Source organism: Balaenoptera borealis (genome assembly GCF_965194805.1).
Source record: "Balaenoptera borealis genome assembly, chromosome: 12".
Taxonomy (NCBI): domain Eukaryota; kingdom Metazoa; phylum Chordata; class Mammalia; order Artiodactyla; family Balaenopteridae; genus Balaenoptera; species Balaenoptera borealis.
In genome coordinates this window covers 69,234,518-69,256,263 of record NC_138869.1, presented here as the reverse complement: position 1 = coordinate 69,256,263, position 21,746 = coordinate 69,234,518, and the positions used below count along the sequence as shown (strand labels likewise).

General features: G+C 56.0%; 1 protein-coding gene across 9 annotated transcripts in view; it reads left to right on the top strand.

Annotated features, from left to right (window-relative positions):
* Positions 1-21,746, top strand: part of GRM4 (glutamate metabotropic receptor 4) — a 112,457-nt gene that overhangs the window by 21,266 nt on the left and 69,445 nt on the right. The window contains exon 1 of one of the 9 annotated variants that reach the window (XM_082345062.1): positions 9,909-10,335. The exons of the other annotated variants lie outside the window; for them this stretch is intronic. The gene's annotated coding sequence lies outside the window, so the exon portion shown is untranslated. Of the gene's footprint in view, positions 1-9,908; positions 10,336-21,746 lie in introns of those variants that run through there. 9 annotated transcript variants of the gene reach the window in all.

The following is a 21,746-nucleotide window of genomic DNA, read 5'->3' as shown; positions in this document are numbered from 1 at the left end:
GGGATGGTAGGGAGATCTCCGGCTCCCCCCTTGGGGAGGGCTGAGGGTCCCCTTACCAGAAGTCTCCCATAGCTTAGGGACCTGCGCTCTGGGCCTGGCTCTGCTGCTGACTCACTGTGTGACCTTGGGTGGGTTGGCTGCCCTCTCTGTGAGCCGAGGGCGTTGGATTAGGTGGGCTCTGACCCCGGTCCTTTACCTGGAGCCTTTCCTGCAGAAGGAGCGACGAGCTGACTCCTCAGGGTTCAGGCTGACCACCCGTGGCCTTCCTTGATCGTGGGCCGTGCTTTCCAAAGCCTGCCTCCCCGCCTCTGCCTGGGCCATGCCCTCCTCCTGGAATGTCCTCCTTGATGCCTGACGGGCAGAGTCGGGCTCCTCCTCCAAGCCCTGACTCAACATCCAAGACTTTCCTGACCCTCCAAGGTCTGAAATCCTGGGGTACATGGGGTTTCTCGTGTGGCATTCTTGGGTCTCCCCAAAGTTCATGAGCACGTTGAGGGCAGGACTGGGTTGGACCTCTCTTGGTGCCCGGCCTGGATACAGACAGAAAGACAAATCAGGGAGCCTGCCATCCTTGGGACCAGGAGTTGGACCACACGAGGGAGCTGTGCCTGCCGCGTGGGTGGGGCGCACAGGCTGCAGGGCTAAGCCCACTTTACTTCCCTCTGCCCAGCCCGGTTTGAACTGTGTACTTTTCGGTTTCCCCCGAATTATTAAACTAGCATTTTTATGACCAAGACATGTTGGAAATGAAAAGAAGGAGAATTCTGCTTTATATTCCAATTGACCTTTTCACTTGCCACCCGCTCAGGGGGCCTGGGCTGGGGCGAGGTGATGAGACGCAGGCCCAGGCCTCGCCTGCGGGCGCTGGTGCTGGTGCTGCTGTGGAGAGTCCTGGCCGGAAGCTCTGTCGGGGGAGGGGAGCAGGGACACCCTTAGTCTGAGGCCCTCTTTCTCTGTACATGGGTCCCCAGCCCTCTGACTCATTCTGTCTCGCTCTGCAGCTTTCTCTGTTTCCCTCTCATGGCCTCCCCCATCTCTCTCTTCCTCCTGGTCCCTTTTGGACTCTCTCTGGGTCTCTCCCCAGGTGACCTGGGGCAGCCTCATCCCGGGGCCCCGTGGTTCAGGTAGGATGTAAAGCGGCTGCCAAGCCCACCTGCTCCCGGCCGGGCACCCCCCAGCCTCGTGCCAACTCTGGACACCCACCTGCCTCACACCTGGATTACGGTCGTCGGTATCTCAGCGCTGAGCACTTCCTAGTGGGTGCCCAACCCACCCAGGCCCCCACTCCTGACTCAGGTTGCCTCCCACAGAGCTCCAGAAATTTCCTTGGAGGTATGGCCTGGCCGCGGGTGCACCTTGATGCTGCTCTGGGCTCCGCTTTGCTCGCCTGTGGGGTGACAAGGGCTGGCTCTATGTGCTTCGCAGGGCTGTGGGGAGACCAGGCCAGGCACAGGGGTGTGGACCTGCTTCAAAAAGGGAAAATCCTGGCTCTGCCACGTACTGCTCTGTGACCTTGGGCAGGTCACGTAACCTCTCTGAGCCCAGTTTCTGGTCTGTGAAATAGAGAGGGTGGTTGTGAGGGTTAAATGGGATGATGTAGAGTGGCCAGCACAGGGCCTCGTGCCCAGAGGTGCTCAAGGACAGTAGCTGCGGCGCCCTGTGTTCATGCGCTACTCTCCCCACCCCCTCCTTTCATCCCTCATTCCTGGACCTCCATCCTCCCTGGGCCTCCCTTTCTCCCTGGGGTCTGCTGAGAGGTGCCCCAGGGTGACCAGGAGGCCTGCGCTCTGCTCAGCCCTGGCCCAGCGCAGGGACAGTGAGGGTGCCACCAGGCCGGGGGCCCAGGGAAATTTTAAACTCATCACAGCTGAACTGTCTGGAGGGCGGGAGCCCCCTGGGTCCTACCCCCGCCCTGGGCAGAGTGGAGAGGGGCCCTGATGGTCCTCCATGTCTCCTTTTAGGGCTGCAGAGCAAAGAGAGGCAGCTCTTACCTCATTCTCCATCACCCTGAGGCTGTGGTTTAGGGGAGAGGACAGGGCTGCGTTAGCCTCTGTCAGGGCTGCAGGCGGCAGGGGGCGTCTGTGTTCAGTGCAGCTTCCTCCCAGGCTGAGCAGCCTCCCCCCTTCCAGGCTCAGGTTCTGGAAGCTGCCAGGGAATCCAATGTGGCCCCCACCCCAGAGGGGCAGGAAGAGGGCAAAGCTTAACCCTTAGGAGTGAATTCCAGGTGGGAGACATTTGAAGTTTAGGCCTGGGGGGTGGGGCTGTGAGGGGCGTGGCTTCCACCGTCAGCTCAGTTCAGAGAGAAGACCTACGGAAAGTGGGGTGCAGGGAAGTGGGGTGCACCCAGCTGTCACAAAGAGCCTTTTATTTTACTAAAGATGAATGGCATCTCCCATGTGGGTCTGACAGGAAGGGGTTTCCCTCGTTCACCGGGCATCATATATTTTAATAATGCACTCTTTCAAGCGTATGGAAAATTATAGAGAATAATATAATGAACTGTCCTTGTAACCACCCCCTGGCTTTGTCAAATATTGATAATTTTACTCTAATTGTGTCAAAACTTGTTTTCTTTTTAAAAAAGAAAACATTGCAAATATAATCAGAGGCCCTTGCTTGCGTCTCCTCATCCCACTCCTTTTCTTCCCCCCAGCAGAGACGGCCCCAGCACTGTCTTGTATGGGTTGTTTTTAATTCCTTTAATTCCTGTGCACTTGAAAAAAAAAAATATATATATATACATACATATACATCTCTCCATAAATAATACTTAGTTCTGTTTTGCCTGTTGTATGCATGATAGACACAGGATCACACTGTGTGTGTTCTGCAGGTGCTCAATGTCACATTGCTCTGCGGTTTTCTTTGTTCCTTTCCTTTTCCAGGTAGCTTTCCACTGCAACAGTGCCCAGTGTGATTGCTGTCCGTTTTGTGTGGTCACCTAGGCAGGTTCCCCGAAACTGGTTCTGCGTAACCATCCTTGCCAGCGTCTCCTTGTGCTCTTGGAGAGTTTCTCCTGGGTCACACCCAGGAGCGGAATTGCAGACTCATGGGGAATAAACCTCCTGAACTCTCCTAGAGGCTGCCATGTTGCTCCCCACATTCTGTGCCAGGGCACTGGTTTCCAAACCTGCCTCACCACTGGGATCCCCAGGGGCTTGTTAACACAGGTGTTCCCGGGGTGCCTGGACCTAAGCCAGCCCTTCTAAGGAGACAGTCATGGTGTGGAGTCTTATTTCATCAAGTCCCCGGGGGCTTCTTGGACCTGCATTTGGAAGTGCCCCTCCTGGCTCTGCCACAGACTTGCTGTGTGGCTTTGGACCAGTTGCTAGATCTCTCTGAGCTAGGGTACCCTAATCTATAAAATGAGGATGACGATGAGGGTGAAGACTCAGTCAGGGCTGGCCTTTACTCCCTAGGGTATAGCCTGTGGTGTCTCCAGGGTGGCCGCAGCCTGGCTGGGCTCTGGCTTCATCCAGAGGAGGGATGTCCTCTTTGACGCCATCTGTGAAGTCATGCTTGGATTCATTGTTTTGCTTAACAAACATCAGGGCCCCCTGCTTTGTGCAGACTGTGCCATGCTTTAGAAACACGGAGTCTAGGCCAAGGACCCTGACCTTGGGAGTTGAATGGGGCAGTAATTCAATGACAATGATGTGAGTGCTCTAATGGGGGTGGACAAGGTGCCCTGGGGGTGGGTGAGGGGGGCCTCTAACCTGCCTGGGGGGGAGGTATCAGGGAAGGCTTCCTGTTAGAGGACAACTAGCTGAGGCTTACCAGCCAGGACACAATTAGCTAGGTCAAGGGGAGTGCTGGTGGGCAGGGGAGGGCATTCCAGGCAGAGGGATCTGCGTCCAATGGCCTGGTGGTGAGAGAGAGAGAGAGAGAGAGAGAAAGAGAGAGAGAGAGAGAGTGAGCCTGGTGTGCTTGTGGGGGCCTGGCTCTCACACCTGCCTGGGGCTGCAGGAGCTGGGCCTGACCAGGCGGCCGCCTTCCCCATAGGGGTCGCTCTTGACAGCAGGATGGCCTTGGGTCGCAGCTGGAAGGGGTTTATGGGAAGCCTGAAGTGTGAGGAAACGTTAAGTGCCTTCTAAGTACTTTGATTATTTTAAATTGCTTAAGTGGTTTCTAAGATGGTCCTAAGTATCCCGGTGACATAGACACAAAATCAATTAGGAAAGTACAACAAACTCAATAAGAGGAGAGTAGACCCCTCACCTGCCTTCTCTGCCCCCATTCCCACCTGGGCCTGGCCGCTCAGCCTGGACCAGGATCCCCTCCTCTCGCCTCCCAACACCAGACTGGGGATCCCCCACTGCCTGTGCTGGGCTCTCCTGGCCTTGAGTCCTGACCCCTCTCTCAAGCATTTCAGTTGGGGGTCGGGGAGAGAGGGTGTGTGTGTTTGGGGACCTGACAGGGTCTCCTTTAAAGATGCTTCTCTCTCCGGAATGAGCCTTTTGTCTGGCCGCTGGGGGACCTGGCGCACCCTAGGCACGGCCTCCTTTTCAGTGACAGCATTATTGCGTGAGTGCATCAGACCTTCCCCTGGGTGTTCAAAGGAGCCAGAGGACGTACCCCAGCCCCAGCCTCGCCTGCGTGCCACCGCTCCCTGCGTGCCTTCCAGAGAGCTCTCAGCCTGGGCGTGGCTGCCGTGTCACCCACTCCAGGCAACATTCACCAGCACGTGGGGGGTGTGTGCACACGTGTGTTCTCCCCCTCCATTTTCACACATCTGCAGCCCCTGCTGGGTGAGCTCCCAGTGCTCTTGGGGTTCGCCTCTGTCAGCGCGAAAGGGCTTTGTGTGGCCCCCAGGACTGCCTGCTTCCTGTTTCCTCAGGACAGACACTTAGTAGTTTCTGATCTTGTGCTTTTACAAAGAACCACGATGGGTAATTTTGTGATTGGCCACTCCGCGGGTCTCTGTAGGGTGAATTGCTACAGACACGTGCTGGGGCAAAGGGCAAGTGTGTTTGTAATTTTTTGTACTCTTGCCAGCAAGGGGTGACGGCTGGACTCGGTGGTGCCCTGTGGCCGGGAGCGTGGCCCCAGAGGAGGTCCTGTGGCTGATTCTGACTTGACCTCCGTGCAGCCTCCTGTAGTGGATCGTGGGAGGTAGGGCCAAGCTGGCCCCTGGGCCTCAGCTCAGGAGCTGCCCAGAGGAACGAGTGGGCTTGTGTCATGTCTCACTGGTAGCTGGTGGGGTGTGAGGTTTCTGAGCCGCTTCCTCGGCCGTGTCTGTGCACGTCCAGGGGGCTCTCCCTCCACAAGGAGTCGTGGCAGTGAAGGCTGGGGTGCTGGGTGCTGGGAAGCAGGAGGTGGCAGGGTCCTACCTAATTGGAGCGGTTATCCTGGGAGTGACGGGTGTTCAGGTGCTCCCTTTGGGGGTGGGTGGAAAGGTGGATGTGGCAGGTGCAGCATAGGAGGCAGAACCAGGTGTCCTCCGTGATGCCGTGGGCATAGAGCACGGGGGTGGGGAGAGGTGCCCAGCTGGACTGCCGGCCTGAGGCTGGGGGACTGTGGCTTCACTTGATTCCTCCTCAGGAGGAAAGCCCCCAAAGCCCAGGAAATTCAGCTCCAGGACTGCAATCCAGCATGGTGGCTGAGGGAGGGCGTGGGCAGGGGGCCAGTCCAGCAGGGAGGGGAGATGACCTCACTCGCACCATTTGCTGTGGACAGGAGGGATACATGGCAGGAGGGGTCTGGGAGAAGCAGGCAGGAGCCCCAGGGCTCCCAGGGTGGCCTTGCCTTGGTACCCTTCTCGCCCACCTCAACTCCAGCCCTCCCTCCAGCCCCTGCCAGCTCCAGCCCAGTTCCCCTGGGTCATTCCCTGACCACACCCCCTGCAATGTCCAATCTGCTAACCTCTGCTTCTGATGTTCCCTCAGCCCCTGAAGAATGCTCTGTCTACCTTTTCTTTCCATAAAAAATAATTGAAGTATAACTTATACATAGTGAAGTACACAAATTTCAGGGGCATTACTTGATGAGCTTTTATAAATTAAGATACAGAACATTTTCAGTTCCCTAGAACATTCCCTTGAGCCCCTCCCAGCCCACATCCCTCCCTCCCCAAGGCTAATCAGTAGCCTGATTTCTAAAAGCATAGATTAGTTTTGTCTGGTTTTGAGCTTCATACAACCAGAGTCACACAGTCAGTCTTTTGTGTGTGGCTTCTTTCACTCACATTATCTGTGAGATTCCCCCATGTGGTTGGGTATTTTGATGATTTGCTCTTTTTCATTGCTCTGCACTATTCCACTGTGTCATTGTTTGTGTAGGTCAGCATTCATTTACCCATTCTGCTGCTGCTGGACATCTGGGCTGAATTCAGTGTTTAACTATTAGGAATAAAGCTCTTCTGAACATTTGTGTACATGTCTTTTAGTGGACATTAGTGCTCATTTATATTATATATATAAATATGAGTAGATATGATTGCTGGCTCTTTGGCTGCATGAATGATTAGATTTAGGAGAAACTGCCAAACATTTCCCTAAAGGGATTATAGCTTCCTGCCACATTTTTTTTGCTTTGGAAATTCCACCTGTGCTTCAAAGGCCCATCTTGAATGCCACCTCTCCTGACATCCTGATGGATAACAGCATTGGTCACTTGGATGTCAGCTCTACAGGGCACGGTTGTGTCCCTTTTCTTGTCTGCTCTATCTCTAGGGCCTGGAACCTGATAGGTGCTTCATAAAATGAATAGTTGAATTTATGTGCCTGGCCCTGTGTCAGGAGTTTCACATAGGTTATCTAATGTAAGTCACTGGCTAGGAAGTCTGTCGCACTGGCCCTATTCTACAGGTGAGGAAACTGAGGCTTGTCCAGAAAGCAGCAGAGGCCTTCAGCACTGCCTATCCCTGAAGCCTCTGCTCATTCCACAGTTCTCAGCGGCATGTGTTTGGAATTTCTTGCTCTTTTTCAGCTCGCCCACTTTGATTTCACTCGGCCTCATATTCTAGTCCGGGGGTTGTTGAATTAAATCTCGTGGGTGACCTAGTTAGCTTGTGACCCAGCCAGCTCCTGAAGGATCTGTCAGCTTTTTCTTCATCCTGAGCCTGTGCCCTAGAATCAGGGTTTTCCAGGTTGGGATAGGGGTGGGAAGGCGGAAGAAACCCACCCGTATGAAATTAAAGCCCTCTTTTGGCATGGCCAACATTTGTACCTTGTCAAAATCCCTTTCCATTGGTTGTGACAATCCCTGAGGTCACAGCCTGGCCACCCTCATTTGCATTTTCCGAGTGAAAACATTGGAGCCCAGGGAGGTGGTATGACCTGCCTAGAGTTGTCAAGGAGCCTGGGGAAGAGCTGGGGTGAGGGCCTTGAACTCCTGCCTTCCAGCCATGTGCTGTGGTATTGTAGGGGTGGGCTGGGAGCGGATGGAGAATGGGAGTTAGGCTAAGAACCCACCGAGGCTTGTCCCAGGGCCGCTTTGGGAATCTGGAAAGGCTCTTTCAGGTCATCGATTTACTAAATGGTCTTTTAGATCCCTGAAAGGTGTGCTGGGTGTCTCAGGGGCAGAGCCCCAGAGGAGCCTGGAGGCCACTGTCCGTGGTGCTGAAGCAGGACTTGGCTGTTGGGAAGCAGAGGAGGGGGCAGTAGAGCTGGCCTTGGGGGCGCTATAGCTTCCCAGGAGGTGCTATCCTGCCAGTTTTGGTGGGAGCTGGGCATGTGGCTGGGCAGACGGTGCAGGCGCCTTGATATTTTAATTGAAGCCTGCAGACACGGTTACTCTGTCTGCTGTGCTAACAATGTACGGAATAAATAATTCATTGGTGGCTGTGTTGTGCCTGCTGTTCTCACCCATGGGGGTGGCCACACGTGTGCTCAACATGCAAGCTGCTGGGTGGGCCAGGAGCTGCTATAATGGGCTGGTGGCTGGACCAGAGGCGGTGCGTTGCCATTTTAACAGGGCCCTGGTCACCTCTCAACCGCCGTGAATCGGTTTCCTCCCAGGCAACCCCCAAGGAGAGGTGAGTGGAATGCGGGGCCAGCTGCTCCTGTGTGTTGCAATTAAGTGACACTTAAAGGTCCATTTGTCCTCAGAGCAGCCTGAAATGGCAGCAACCTGGAGGAAAGGCCCCTCTTAATGGGCACTCTCCCTGGGCTGTGTTTGAACTGGTTCCATTGGATTCAGCAAATATGTATGGAGCTCCAAGTTTGTGCAAGCTACCGGAGCAGGTGGTGGGGATGGGAGAGATTGCCAGTGAATAAATCTGGGTCCTTCCTGGATGCGGAGGTATGACATGCATATGATTTGTCACAGCTCAAGTTGGGGGTGTGGGAGGGCTGTGGTGGAGGTACAGGAGAGGGTGTGTGGGGGCTCAGAGTAGGGAGAGGTCGGTTCTGACAGGGCATACATGGGGTGGCTGCCTGGAGGAGGTGTCCTGCAGGCAGAGAGGGAACCATGACAGTGCTCCAGTGGAAAGGACAGGTATGGCTGGAACTTCAGGTATGTCTGGCATGGATGCAGCAGGGCTCCTGGCATGGGAGAGGGTCAGTGGAGAGGGAGTTGGGGTGGATTAGGGGCTGAGGCCAAGAGTGTGGGCTTGATCCTGCAGGATGGTGCCTTGGTCCGATTTGGGGGTTAAAATATTCCTTTGGGTGTGGAGTGGAGGTTTGGTTGCAGGCCGAGGCCTGAGGCTGAGAGAATGGTTAGGAGACTGATGGAACATTTCAGACTGGAGGGCCATATGGTGGCCCGAATGATGGCCTTAAGCATAGTGTCATTCATTCATTCGTTCATTCACCAATCAAATAATTAGTGAGTCATATGTTAGGCTAGGTTAGGAATAGAGCAGGGAATAAAAGCACGCGCAAGCACGCGCAATCCTTGCCCACATGGAGCTGACCTTCTAAAGGGGGAGAAAGACAGTAAACAAGCAGTAATTCAAGAGGTGACAGGTGCTGTTGAGGAAAATTGCAGAGGGCCAGGGGTTTCGAGAGTGATGGAGGAGGTGAAGAGCTCTTTTAAACCAGGTGGTCAGGGAAGGGGCATTTGAATACAGACCCAGGCAAATAAGGAAGGGAACCAGGTACCTGGATGGTATTGTGGGTGAAGGGCACAGCCAGTGCCAAGGCCCCGAAGCAGGAACATTCTTGGTGCATCTGAAGAACAAGGAGGCTGTTCAGAGGGAGGAGAAGAGGCGGCAGGGCTGGGTCAGCAGGAGCTCTGGGTCCCAGGACAGTGTGGCTGTTCACTCCAGATGCATGAGTGGCCTGTGGAGGGTTTTAAGCAGAAAGTGATGGGATCAGATTTATGGTGTCAAAAGCCCCCTGGCTGCCCTGTGTGGGCTGAAGGTGTAGCCGTGTCAGAGGCAGGCATGGAGGAGTTTATGTGTAATAACCTCCCTCTCTCTCCCCTCCTCCCAGGGGGCAGTCACCTCCCAGCCCTCCTCCGCAGAAAGCCCCTGAGGAGGCTTTCAGGAGGCCTGGCAATTCTGCAGAGCCCTGTTCTTCCTGCCCCCCTGCCCCATGCCCCAATCCCTGACGCGCTGCGGCTGCGACCCTCAGACACTGCTGGATGTGCCTTGTTCAGGGCCCTCTCTGGGCCTCAGTCACCATAAGGTGAGCCTCGTGGCAAATGTCTTCCTCACTGAGTTGATGTGAGGTTTAAATGGGAGAATGTCTGTGAAAGCTGTAGAGGGAAGGCCATTATTATTACAAATTTCAAAGCTAGAGGGCAGACCGAAGGGAATGGTTGAAGGGGGCCCTGAGAGTAGTGATTTAGGAACCTGTGACTCTAGGTGGTGACCCTGGCTGAAATATGCATGGATTCAAAAGCTGCAGGGAAGAGATATTTAGGGAAGCACATGCCGGGCAGACTGCCCAAGGAAGTGGTGGGTGTGGGGTGCACCCTTGCCCTGAGGGTGATGCCGTGACCCCCTGATGCCTGAGCCCTGGGCTGAGTCCTGTCCTCACAGGAGGTCCTTCTTCAGCTTCCCCTGTACCCTGTGCCCCCTCCGGCCCCTTCCCACCAAGAGGTTGGGGCCAGGAGGGTGTTTCCAGCTGGAACCTGCTGGGGGCACCAGACTGTCCTCATCTGGGGGGCTGCTCACGCTCCCCACCTTCCATATCAAGCCTTTCTCTCCCCCACAGAGAACCTGGGGACTCCCCAGCCTCCAATCAGCTCAGGCCCAACCTCAGGAACCTCCCTCTGTCCCTCCTCGGGAGGGTGGTTGAGTTATCTGCCGCTCATATGTTTGGCAGAGAGCTGGCGGTGAGACCCAGACTGGCAGTGCGTTCACTGTGGGGCTCCTTCTGGGGAAGCCCCTCTGATTGCTGTCGGGAGCCGTGGATCTGCTGAGGTCCTCCAGGAGCTGCTTATAGAGCTGTGAGCGGGAGACACTGCCTCCCTGGGGCTGGGGGAGAGGACTCAAAGAAAGGGCCTGTTTAATTTAATTCTGTGTTCTATTGCGCGTTGGATAAATAACCTTCATTGAGATGGAAGGTGGGGGGATGGACAGGGAAGTTTGATTAATTTCGAGCTGGTTTCTCATTTGCTAATTTTCTCCCAGTTCAGCAGGATTATTAAAACAAATTACCGACACTGCTCTCTCCTCCCTGGGCTGGAGCGGGGCTTGGTTCACAGGAGCGATCCTGCCCCTCTTTTCCACTACAGATATTTAGGTACAACTTGTGGTGAGGGATGAGGCCTCCCCTGTCTCGGGGTCTCTGGGCAAGGCCCCCATTTCTTGTTGGGGATCTTCACGTCCCTGCAGCCTCATGGAAGTGCTGGACACCCAGGGAACAGGGGGAGGTGCTGGCCAGCCAGGGCGCTCTCCCTCCAGCAGTGCCAGTTACCTGGGTGGGCTGGGGCCTGGAGTGAGGGACAGGCCTGCCAACTCCAGCCCTCTCCCCAACCCATGGTATCCAAGGGAGCGGGACAGGTGGACGAGCATGGCAGGCGGGCTCACAGTCTCTGGGCTGCCCCTCCCCGTGGTGCCCAGTCCTTCGGTCCCCTCAACCCCCACTGACCCGGTCTAGGCTCATCAGCCCTCGCCCACCTTGAGCTCTGCCCCTGCCAGGCTGGATCTCCTATTGGTTGGATCAACCCTGCAGAAAAACGGCCCCTTGCCGGGTGGTAAGTGGGGAGAGTGATCGGCACTTTCCCGCTCACTGTGGGCAGTTGAGAGTTCCAGCTGCTTGATGGGCAGCTGGGCAGGGTGGTGACAGTTCAGGGGGTGTTATGAACATTCTTTTGTGCTCCCCAAAATGCACAGTAAATGCTGTCCCTGCCCATCCTGATTATACAGGAGTGTGTGTGTGTGTGTGTGCACGTGCACACACACACACACATTCAGGTATATTTAGCACCATGAGCCACTGTCAGCATGTGTGCTTGTGTGTCCAGGATGTGTGTGTGGGACTCAGGGCTTGCTTGTGTGAGCTTGTGCTCCTGAATATGGGGGCGGGTGTCTCAGGTACACTCAGGTAGACCTAGTGTGCATGCCTGGCTCATAGCATACCATCTGCCTCTAGGTGTATCTGTGTGTGACTCATGTAATTCTGTGTGTGGAGTGTGTGCTCTCGTGTCTGTGTACCTGGGTGTATGTGGAGTGGGCAGGGGCGAGCACTTGTGTGTGTGTGTGTGTGTGTGTGTGTGTGCACACAACGCCCTCGGCACATGCACGTGAGTGGGTCCTTCGGTTTTGGTGGACTGAATCTGCCGGCTCCTGGCAGGGCTGCCAGGTGCGTCCACGTCTGTGTCCGTGTGTGCGTGTTTCCTCCTCCCTGGTCCCTGCCCCCATCGGCTGATACTCTGGAGCCTGAGATTGGATTACCTGGAGTGTCCACCTGGGCAGGCCTTGGCTGCCCTGAGGGTGACCATGGGGGGACCTGTCTCTGCTTGGCTCCGTGTTGCCTGGGGGACATAGGGGTCCCCTGGAGAGAGGCTGTTCCCTGTGGCCTCCTGACCCTCCACTCCCCCAGCCCGCCCTAAAGGACCTTCTTGCGGTCTTCATCTCCAGGCCTGAGCTGGAGGAAGGGGCGGGTGAAGGAGAGCTGCCAGGCAGGAGAGATGGCCCTGAAGCCTGGGCTAGGGGAGGGGCACCAGCTCGACCTCTAACTCCTGAGGCTGGGCGGTGGGTGCGGGACGCCCCAGCCCCTGTGACTCACAGGCTGTTGAGGCTGCCAATCCTGTGAGGCACAGCTCCCTCCAGATGCTTCCTCCAGCAGAGATGTGTTATATCAAGTCGAGTGAGAAGGGCCATGGGTCAGGGGCCAGGGAGGGGTGTGGGGCTGCTTGAGATGAGCTGTTCAGTGACAGCCTCTCTGAGAAGGTGATGTTTGATCAGAGATATGAATGAGTGAAGGGGTGTATGTACTCTGTGGCTCTGCGGGGGGAAGCCAGCCGGGCAGAGGGCACGGCACGTGCAAAGGCTGTGAGGCTGGACCATGCTTGGGGCTCAGGGGCTGTTTAAGGAGGCCAGTGTGGCCAGAGGGAAGTGAGTAGGGGGAGGGTTGGTAAGAGCTGAAGTCGGCCAGGCAGCAGGTGTTGGGGACATGCTTGGGAGGCTTTGGGCCCTTCTGAATTGTCCCTGCAGGTGCCCGCTGTCTGCTGGGCCTGGCTGTGCTGGGAGACGGGACCCCTCTCCGGGCACTGCTCCCAGCGGCTGCCCCCAGTGGGACCTGCTGAGGCCCGGGCTCACGGGCAGACCTTTGTCAACTCTCCGGCTTTATGGAGATTCTGGGGCAGGGGCTTGAGTCGGGGGGGACCAGGTGGGAGGGGCCAAGATCCGCTCCGGGCTTCCCTCTCAGAGTGAAGCGTCAGCTCAGATCACCAGTTGCTGGAAACTAGACACGTGGGCTGGGGCAGGGGGAGTCTGTGGGCATGTCCTGCCTGTCCCCTCATTGTCTGGACAGGCCCCAGATGTGCTGGTGGCTCTCGCTGTGGGCTTGGAGGAAGGCCGGGCAGCAGGATGGAAGGATTCCTGCTCTGGCATTGGTGGGCCTGAGTTTCCATCAGTAGTTGAGGGATTGAGGGCCAATGACTTCTTTCCTGTCTCCAGGTCCCTGCCCATAAAGTGCAGAGAGCAATGTCCACCTGGAAGGGGTGTTGTCAGAATTAAATTAGTGAGGTTAGAAGGCCCAGTCACAGGTCAGACCCCAGAGCAGACCTGAGATGAGCATGGCGGGCAGCTTTCCTGGGAGGTGCCCTCAGGATGGAGGAGAAGAAAGAAGGGAAGTTCCAGGGCCACTGCCTTCATGAGCTGGTACCTCGGTGGGTGCCCGGGACTCATCCTACCTGGGCTGCTGGGGGAACAGCATAGAGCAGGTCCTCAGTACTGGGCAGGACCGTGCTGTCCCCATCCCATCACAGTACCAGGCACACTGTGGGCAGGTGGGCTGTGGTCGCTGAACGGAATCAGACATCTGCAGGTTTCTGCAGTAGATGGAAGGAAGCAGAAGGGTCTGGGGAGAGATTCCCCCCCAAATCCTACCTGCCATCCTTTGGGAGGAGCTGGGCCCTTCCAGGCTGGAGGCCGAATTTCTGGGCTGAGAGGCACAGAGGCAGCACAACAGAGCTGGGGTGTCTCAGAGGTGATTCAGGTCAATCCTTACTTCCACGGAGAGGTGGCAGAGCCTGGTGGCAGGTGGAGCCCAGCAGCGAGAGTTCAGATGCATGTCTTTGGGCAAGTAATTCAACTTCTCTGGACCTCGGTTTCCTCACCTGTAAAGTAGGCGGAATGCTAGTACCTTGATGACAGGTGTCTGGTGAGGACGAAATAAATGAATGCTGAGAACAGAGCCTGGCACATAGTAAGCATTCAGTAAATGTCAGTTATTACTGTGATTGTTATTTTATGATTATTAGATGAGAAACCTGGGGCACAGGATGGAAGAGGGTCTAGTTTGAGGTCACACGATGAGTTAGTGACAGACTAGAATTCAGGCTCTTTCCACCCTGGCCAGATTTCAGAGCGGTAGAAGGTGCCGGCAATGGGGGTGAGAGGTGGGGTAGCTTCCCCTCCGCTCTGGGCTGAGTCCCTGGCCCCTCCTCAACCTGCTATGTCACTGGGGCAGCTGGAGAATCCCCAGGAGCCCACTTATCTTGAAGGAATGGGCTTGGCCCAGAGGAGAAGCGGGCAGCTGACCCCGGAGAACTTGTTTGCCTGGCTCCTGGCTTCAGGCTCTTCATTTGGTCTTGGGTGCGCTCAGAGTTCAGGGGAGGGCTCACTGAGAGTTTTGTCACAGAGGGAGACACTTGGAGCTAGAGGGCTTTTGGGGGGGTGGTCATACTTCTCTCTATCTCCACACACACCCCTGGGCCAGGCCACCCTCACCTCTTACCTGGACTAGTGCAGTAGCCTTCCCAATGCACTTGGTGGTTCCCATCTTGCCCCGGATCTGTTTCCAGTACAACCATGTCTCATGCTATATTCTCCCATCCTCTCTGTGTTTTTGCCTTTCCTTGAACCAGCCACAGGGCCTTTGCACCTGTCTCACCTTCTATCTGGGTTGTTCTTCCCTCTTTACCTGGGTATTGCCTACCCATCCTTCAGGTGTCAGCTCACTGCCCCTCCTCAGGGAGCCCTCCTTGGGTGCCCTGACCGGATTCAGGCCCTTATTCCAGGCTCTCACAGGTGCCCCCCTGCACTCCCCGACCTCTTCCCAGCCCATCTCAGAGGTTGTGATTATGTATGTGTTGGTGTGCGTATCTGGTTAGAGACCGTCTCTCCCACGGGACTCAGCTCCACGGGAACAGCGGTTTGTCTGCTTTTGCTCATTGTGGTCTCCCCGGTGCCTACCATGGCGCTGGGCACAGAATGAGTGCTCAGTAAATATATTTTATTTTTGTTTAATAAATTTATTTGTTTATTTTTGGCTGCACTGGGTCTTCGTTGCTGCGCACGGGCTTTCTCTAGTTGCGGCGAGTGGGGACTTCTCTTCGTTGCGGTGTGCGGGCTTCTCATTGTGGTGGCTTCTCTTGTTGTGGAGCACGGGCTCTAGGCGTACGGGCTTAGTTGCTCCGCGGCATGTGGGATCTTCCCAGACAGGGATTGAACCCATGTGCTCTGCATTGGCAGGCAGATTCTTAACCACTGCACCACCAGAGAAATCCTGTAAATATATTTTAAATGAATGCATGATGGGGTGAGAGGCCCATATCACCTCTACCCTTGCCAGGGCCCAGAAACCCTTGTTTTGCAGATGGAGATGGGGCTTCCACAGCAAACGTCCCCCAAGAGGGAACCCTGGGTTAGAACAGCACCCCAGGTACACCTGCATGGGGCCCCCTTCCTGAGGGTGCTGGTGAGAGATGGGTCAGCGCCAGGGGCTGCCAGTGCCTGAGGACAGCGGTGGGAGCAGCTAGGAATCAGAGAAGCCCCTGGAGGTTGGCGGTGCCCCCTGCAGGCTGGGTTCTCAGCAGCTGGCTCCATCCCAGGGCCCCGGGAGGCAGTGCTGGGTCAAAGGGGGGTGGGCAGGGGAGAGATGAGCTCTGCAGGTGGCTAGTTGTCAGCCTGCCCTGTGGTCTTGGCTAAATTGCTGCACTTGGCCCACCCATTCCCCTGTCCAGCCCAGGGCTCAGGCTCCCTCGCTCCAGTGGGGCCTCCTCCCTGCCAGCCTGGCTGTGGCTGAGCTGTGATGTAAATTACCTGGAGTGATGGTGATATGACTTTTATCGGCTTGTGTGTTCGATAATGTTCGTGCATCCCATTATATCATATTATATTAATACAGAGCCATATATTCCACGCAGCACAGCACATTTACCTGACTTGGGAGAACACTGGGCAGACGCCGTGGTTCATCTCTCCCCGCCTGGCCGCGCCCCCATCGCTGGCCTGCAGGACAGTGCCGTTACAGATGCTCCAGGGGCACCCCGTTCACTGAGGTCGTCCCGGCCCCGCCCCCGACACCCGCAGCTTGGGGGTGGGCTCAGCGGGTTCTGTGGAAGAGGCTTCTGGATGTCACCCCCACATCGTGGAGGCCCCGTCCTCTGTCCTTACTTGTGAGTCCAGGGCTCATTAAACCTCCATTGAACAGATGTGGAAACTGAGCCTCGGACACGGGAAGTGTGTGTCCAAGAGATGTGGTGAGGAAAGGCCAGGAGCAAGGACTCTTGGCTCCCCATCCTGGCTGCTTCCCAGGGGCAGGGATGGTGTGGGCAGAGGGCAGGAGGCTGGCAACGAAAACGGAGTATGTGCCAGGCGGGGCGTAGGGGTGAGAGCGCCCAGGTGCCGCAGTCAGTCAGACCTGGGTTCAAATCCTGCCTTGCCACTTGCTGTGTGATTTTGTTTCCATATTTTCTTGGGCTTCAGTTGTCTTATCTGCAAAATGAAGGTAATAATAGCATTCCCTTTGTGGGGTTATTGTCTGCAGATTAAATGAGAGAATCCCTGTGGAGTGCTGGGCGTGGTGAAGGAGCTTCTGAAATGGTAGCTCCTGGACCTGCTTGGATTCTGCTAATACCTGCGCAGCCTCCTGCCTTCTGCCGCCCACCCGGCTCTCAGGATGCCCGGCCCCAGCCCGGCCGGTTCTGAGTGCCCGGTCCCTGCTCAGCCGCACCCTCACCTCGACGCCCTGGGGTACGGCAGCCCCCTGGGCTGGTCCCGAGCCCCTGCCCCTTGGACACTTGGGTGTGGCCTGGTGCCGGGTGCTGCCCGGCTCCCTGGCCCACAGGCAGCCTCATGGCATGGAGAAAGCCCAGCTTGGCCATTAGGTGGGCCTGGGTGTGGCTCCCGGCCCCAACGCTAGGTGACCCCAGGCATGGGCCTCAGCTCTGAGCTGCAGCCTCTCGTGTCAATCGGGGCGAAGGAAACCTTCGCGCTCCCTCAGGGTGTGGTGAGAATCAACAGGAGAGTCTGTATCAGACACATAATAATGGCTCCTGGCAGCTTGGATGTTTGTGTCTCTTTCCAAGCTTTCATGTCTGTGGACAGAGGCTGGTTCTCACCACTGTGCCCACTGGACAGATGAGGAGACTGAGGCTCACAGGGGCGGTGACTTGCCTGCAGTCTTGCAGCGAGGCAGTGGGCAGAGGGTGTGGTGGCCTGCTTCTCACCTCCGGAAACCTGGGCTTTGGGCCCTTCTAGGAGAAGGGGGTGCAGGCACTGCAGCCCCATGGGGCTCCCCTGGCCCCCACCCTTCCTCCCCAGACTCTGGGCTCCTCCGTCCCTCGGCCTCCCCCCACATGTTACTCTTGACAAGGTTACGGAGTCAGCATGTAAAACCTGCAAAAGTGAGTGTAATTTATTGATCTAAATTTTGCTTATGAAATAGGACAAGTGCTGATTTGAGGATCTTGTTTCCTCTCGCCCTTACGCCGCCTGCTCCCCCGCCGGCTCTTATCTGCGGTAATTCCCCCGAGCCTGCATCAGAACCTGCTCCTTTGTCAGCCCTGCGAGGCTCTCCACTCTGCGCCCTCTATTCTTTTCCAGGCTCCGTGCCTTATCGGCAACCCCCCTTTTTTCCTGGGCTCCTAAGAAAACATATAATGTTTAAAAGGGTGAGACAAGGTACTGAATAAAGCACTTTCTGGGGAAATATTTGTTCAAAGGCGTGTTGCCTGCATCTGTCTGGTTCTCTCCTGGAAAACATAATTCAGAGCAGGCCTGGAAATTAATCCAAGTGTCCCCTTGCTTTCCTGATAAGAGGCTGGGTGGGTTCCCGGGAGGGAGAGACATAGGTGGGTGGGGGATGGCCCCCCAACGAGTGCCTTCTAGGATATCACTGTGAAATCAGGGGGATAGGGCCCCAGGAGGTGCATGAGCTGAGCCCTGGGGTGGGAGGAGGGAGACCTCAGAGCATCTTCCGTGAGCAGGGCGCTGCTGTGGAGTGGCCCCCTTCCGCAGAGCAATGCCCTCCACTTACCCAGGTGAAGTGTCAGACCATGTGAGAATCAGAACTCGGTCGTCTCTGTCACCTTGGCAAGGCCCCAAGGCTCTGAGCCTCGGTTTCCTCACCTGTCTAAGGTGCTCGGGGCCCTGCTGAGCTTGTCCTCAGGCTGGCTGTGTGGAGGGAATGAAGTGGCCCTTGAGTTTATTGAGCCAAGTGCTGTGCCAGGCATCTGAGGACACAGTGAGGAATAAAAAAAGGCCCCTGGATTCATGGAGCTGATGTTTTAGGGGGAGGCGGATAATAAATGAAATAAGCAAGTAAATCTAGAGCATGTTAGAAAGTGATCATTGTTATGGGGAAAATCAAAGCAAGGGAGGTGGAGATGGGGTGCAGGAAAGGGACGCTGGATTGGTATTAAATAGGGTGGTCTGAGAAGGTGGTATTTGAGTAGTCTTGAAGGGAAGGATGTGAGAGAGCGAGCCACATGGGTCTCTGGGGAGACCTGGGGGAAGAGCAGTCAGGCAGAGGGAACAGCCAGTGCAAAGGCCCCGAGGCAGAGTGTGCCTGGCATGTTCAAGGGAACAGCAAGGAGGCCAGTGTGGCTGGAGCCACGTGAGCGAGGCCAGGATGGTAGCTGGAGATGAAGTCAGAGGTAATGTGTTGAAAATGCTTTGTTAAAATGCCAAGTGTTGTTGATCATTTTGACAGATGGCCCTAAGCTGAGCTGTAAAGGGCATTTTATTAGCACCCAGCAGGGGGTCCCAGAAGAAGGCTGGTGTGTGAGTTTCTCAGGAAGAGGGGAGACCTGTTATCTCTCCTGTCTTCTGCCACCTTAAACATTTCAGTCCTTCCAGCTGCAAGATGATACGAACTCTTCCCAAACTATTTCCCCATTACGATGCCAGCAGGAAAAAGATGCCCCTTGTGACTGTGGGGCCATGCTGTGGGTGGGAGGTAGGTGAGGGTCCTGGTGAGGGGCCCTGACCTGGGCAGCGGGGCCCTGGTGGCAGTGGAGGGACCTACACATGCTGGCTGTGCCTGGGGCCTCGGGGGGAGTCAGGGGCCATGAACCCACTCTCTGGCAGCCATGGGTGGGGTTGGTGACCCTAATTAAAAGCTTGGATCCAAAAGGCTTGATGATGGAATTTCTAATTAAATCAATTTCATCTCGTCTGGGAGACAGAGGTTTGCATATGATAAGCATGAAATTAATAATTATGTTCAGAAATTAGCTGTTGCTCAAAGCAGAGCCATTTACACAACCCTCTGGGGCCCCTGGCCCCCACCCCTGCCCGATCCTTTGTGATGGGGATGGATGGACCATTTCAACCCATAGTGTGATAGCCAGGAGTGGAGGTACTGGCTGAACACAGAGGGATAGTAGGGCTGGCTCTCCCCGCTGCGGCCACAGTCGATGTGGGCGGCCCTCCTTGTCACTGGAGGCTACTGCCGTCACTCTCAGATTCTGTGTGTGTGTGTGTGTGTGTGTGTGTGTGTGTGTGTACGTGTACATGTATGTGTAGGCCCACTTGTGAAGGGGGGAGGCTGAGGTTTTACATGGCAGTAAAATGGGCTCTGGAGCTCGTTCCTCTGGGTTCAAATCATAGCTCAATCACTAGCTGTGTGCCCTTGCACAAGTTACTTAATGTCTCTGTACCTAAGTTTTGGGAAAATGGGGAGAATAAGAGGGCCCACTTCATATACAGTTATTGTAAGTTTAAAGGTGTTAGTCACATAAAACCACTTTGCACAGTTCTTGGCACACAGTAAGCACTCAATAAATGCTCATTCTCAGGATGACGATGATTACATCTGTGTGTGTGTGTGTGTGTGTGTGTGTGTGTGAATTTAATTCAGTTCAGCCCAAGCCAGCCTATGATGGGTGTGAACCAGACACATCCAGGCTCTTGAAGTGGAGGTAAATAAGACCCATTCCTTGCTCTCCTGGAGCTAGAGCTTACGCCCCCTGTGTCTGTCAGCATCAGGAGGAGGTGCTGCAAGAACAAACAGCCCCCGCATCTCTGTGGCTTAAAATACGTAAACTGAATACTTGCTATGTTACATGTCCACAGGATTTGGCTGAGTGCTCTGCCCACCTCCTCAGGGACCAGGCTGGCCTGGAACATTGCTGGTCACGGTAGCAGGGGGAATATGTACCCTGTAGGGTCTCACAATGGCAATGAGGTGCTCTGGACTAGAAATGGTAGCATTTTCTGCTCCCAGCTCAGTGGCCAGAACATGGCAGGTGGCCCCGGCCAAGCATGAGGGGCAGGTGGTTGGATTTTGCCAGGTGCCAGGAAGTCAGGGAGCTGGAAGTGTCTCTAAGGACCAGCACCCATGTTAGTCACGTGCGGGCTCATTTAGTGGCATCTCTCCCATTGGAATGTCAGCTCCATGAAAGCGGGGATTGGTCTCTGTGTGTTTACCCCAGTGCTAAAGATTGTGCAAGGTGCTTAGTAGGTGCTCAGGGAAGCACTGAATGAGTGAATTCATGATGGAATCAACAGAGTTTCTGAGGTGTGTGGGTGGGCTGGGAGCCTGTTGAGGGAGGGGAGGCTGGTGGCCACAGAGCGGCCCAGGCGAAGGGACCACATGGCTTTGTGGGCAGATTTTACTGTCTTTTAAGATAGCACTTGCAGCCTTGGAGACTGATGTCCATTTCTCGGTCAAGGAGGGGAACGACTGCTGGCCTGAGGGGCCTGTGTGACTCGGGCAGAGGAGAACACCCCATCTCCGGGCCTGGGGAGGGGGCAGAGCCGGGGAGGCCGAGTGCCCTGGGCAGCAAGAGGGGCAGAAGGCCTAGTCAGGGCGCCCAGGGTGGGCTGGGCAGGCTGATGGACTGTGCTGGGGCAGAGGTCGGCGGGCCCAGGCCAGGCCAGGGCACATGGCCCGGCCCCCAGTGACCTGGTGCTCGGGGTCCGGAGCTGGCGGCTGGGCTGTGTCCGCAGGGTAATGGGATCTGATTAATGACGGCGTCCTGAAGTGAGTCGCCCTGGACCGGCCTGGCCTGAATTCCCACAGGGTCTGTGGGAAAGTGGCCGGTGGCCCCCAAATGGCCCAGTGGGTTGGGGGGAAGGTGGTTGTTGAGGGGAAAGGCCCTAGCGTGTGGCTGGGATGAGGCCCAGGGCAGCTGGCAGACCATCCTTCCATCGGGGACCCATCCCAGTCCTTCCACAGACCACGCTGACCACAGACCACCCAGACGCCAGCCCAGCCCCCTGCTCAGGGCATCCCCCACTTTCCAGGCTTTGGAAGCCTGCTTCTCTGCTCTTGAACCCTGGGGTCCCTCTCAGAGTCGGGCTGGGTCAGGACTGAGGGCAGGTGCCCCTCTGCGTGCTGGGTCCCCCCACTGTACCCCCCTCTGCCGTACCCCAATTCCTTCACCTGACTGCCCTTCCCAGCTGCCTTGAACTCCCCCTGACCCCCCTCTCTGCACCGCCCCATTTCTCCTCTTCAATCTCTCTACACCCTCGACCCACCCTGCCAGCCTCTGCTCTCTCCTCAGGACCCACAGTCTGACTCTCCCCGCAGTGAATCCCTGTTGCCCCCAACCCGGCACTTCAGCCTGGAGGCATTTCACTCCGAGGACCTCCTCCCCCCACCCCCCCAGCAGGCTGGTTCTCTGAAGGTGGGTTATTTATTTATTTTTTAAAAATAAATTTATTTACTTATTTTTGGCTGCGTTGGGTCTTCGTTGCTGCATGCGGGCTTTCTCTAGTTGTGGCGAGCAGGGGCTACTCTTCTCTGCGGGGCACAGGCTTCTCATTGAGGTGGCTTCTCTTGTTGCGGAGCACGTGCTCTAGGCACTCAGGCTCAGTAGTTGTGGCGCACGGGCTTAGTTGCTCCACGGCATGTGGGATCTTCCCAGACCAGGGCTCAAACCCGTGTCCCCTGCAATGGCAGGCGGATTGTTAACCACTGCGCCACCAGGAAAGTCCGGAAGATGGGTTATTTAAATCC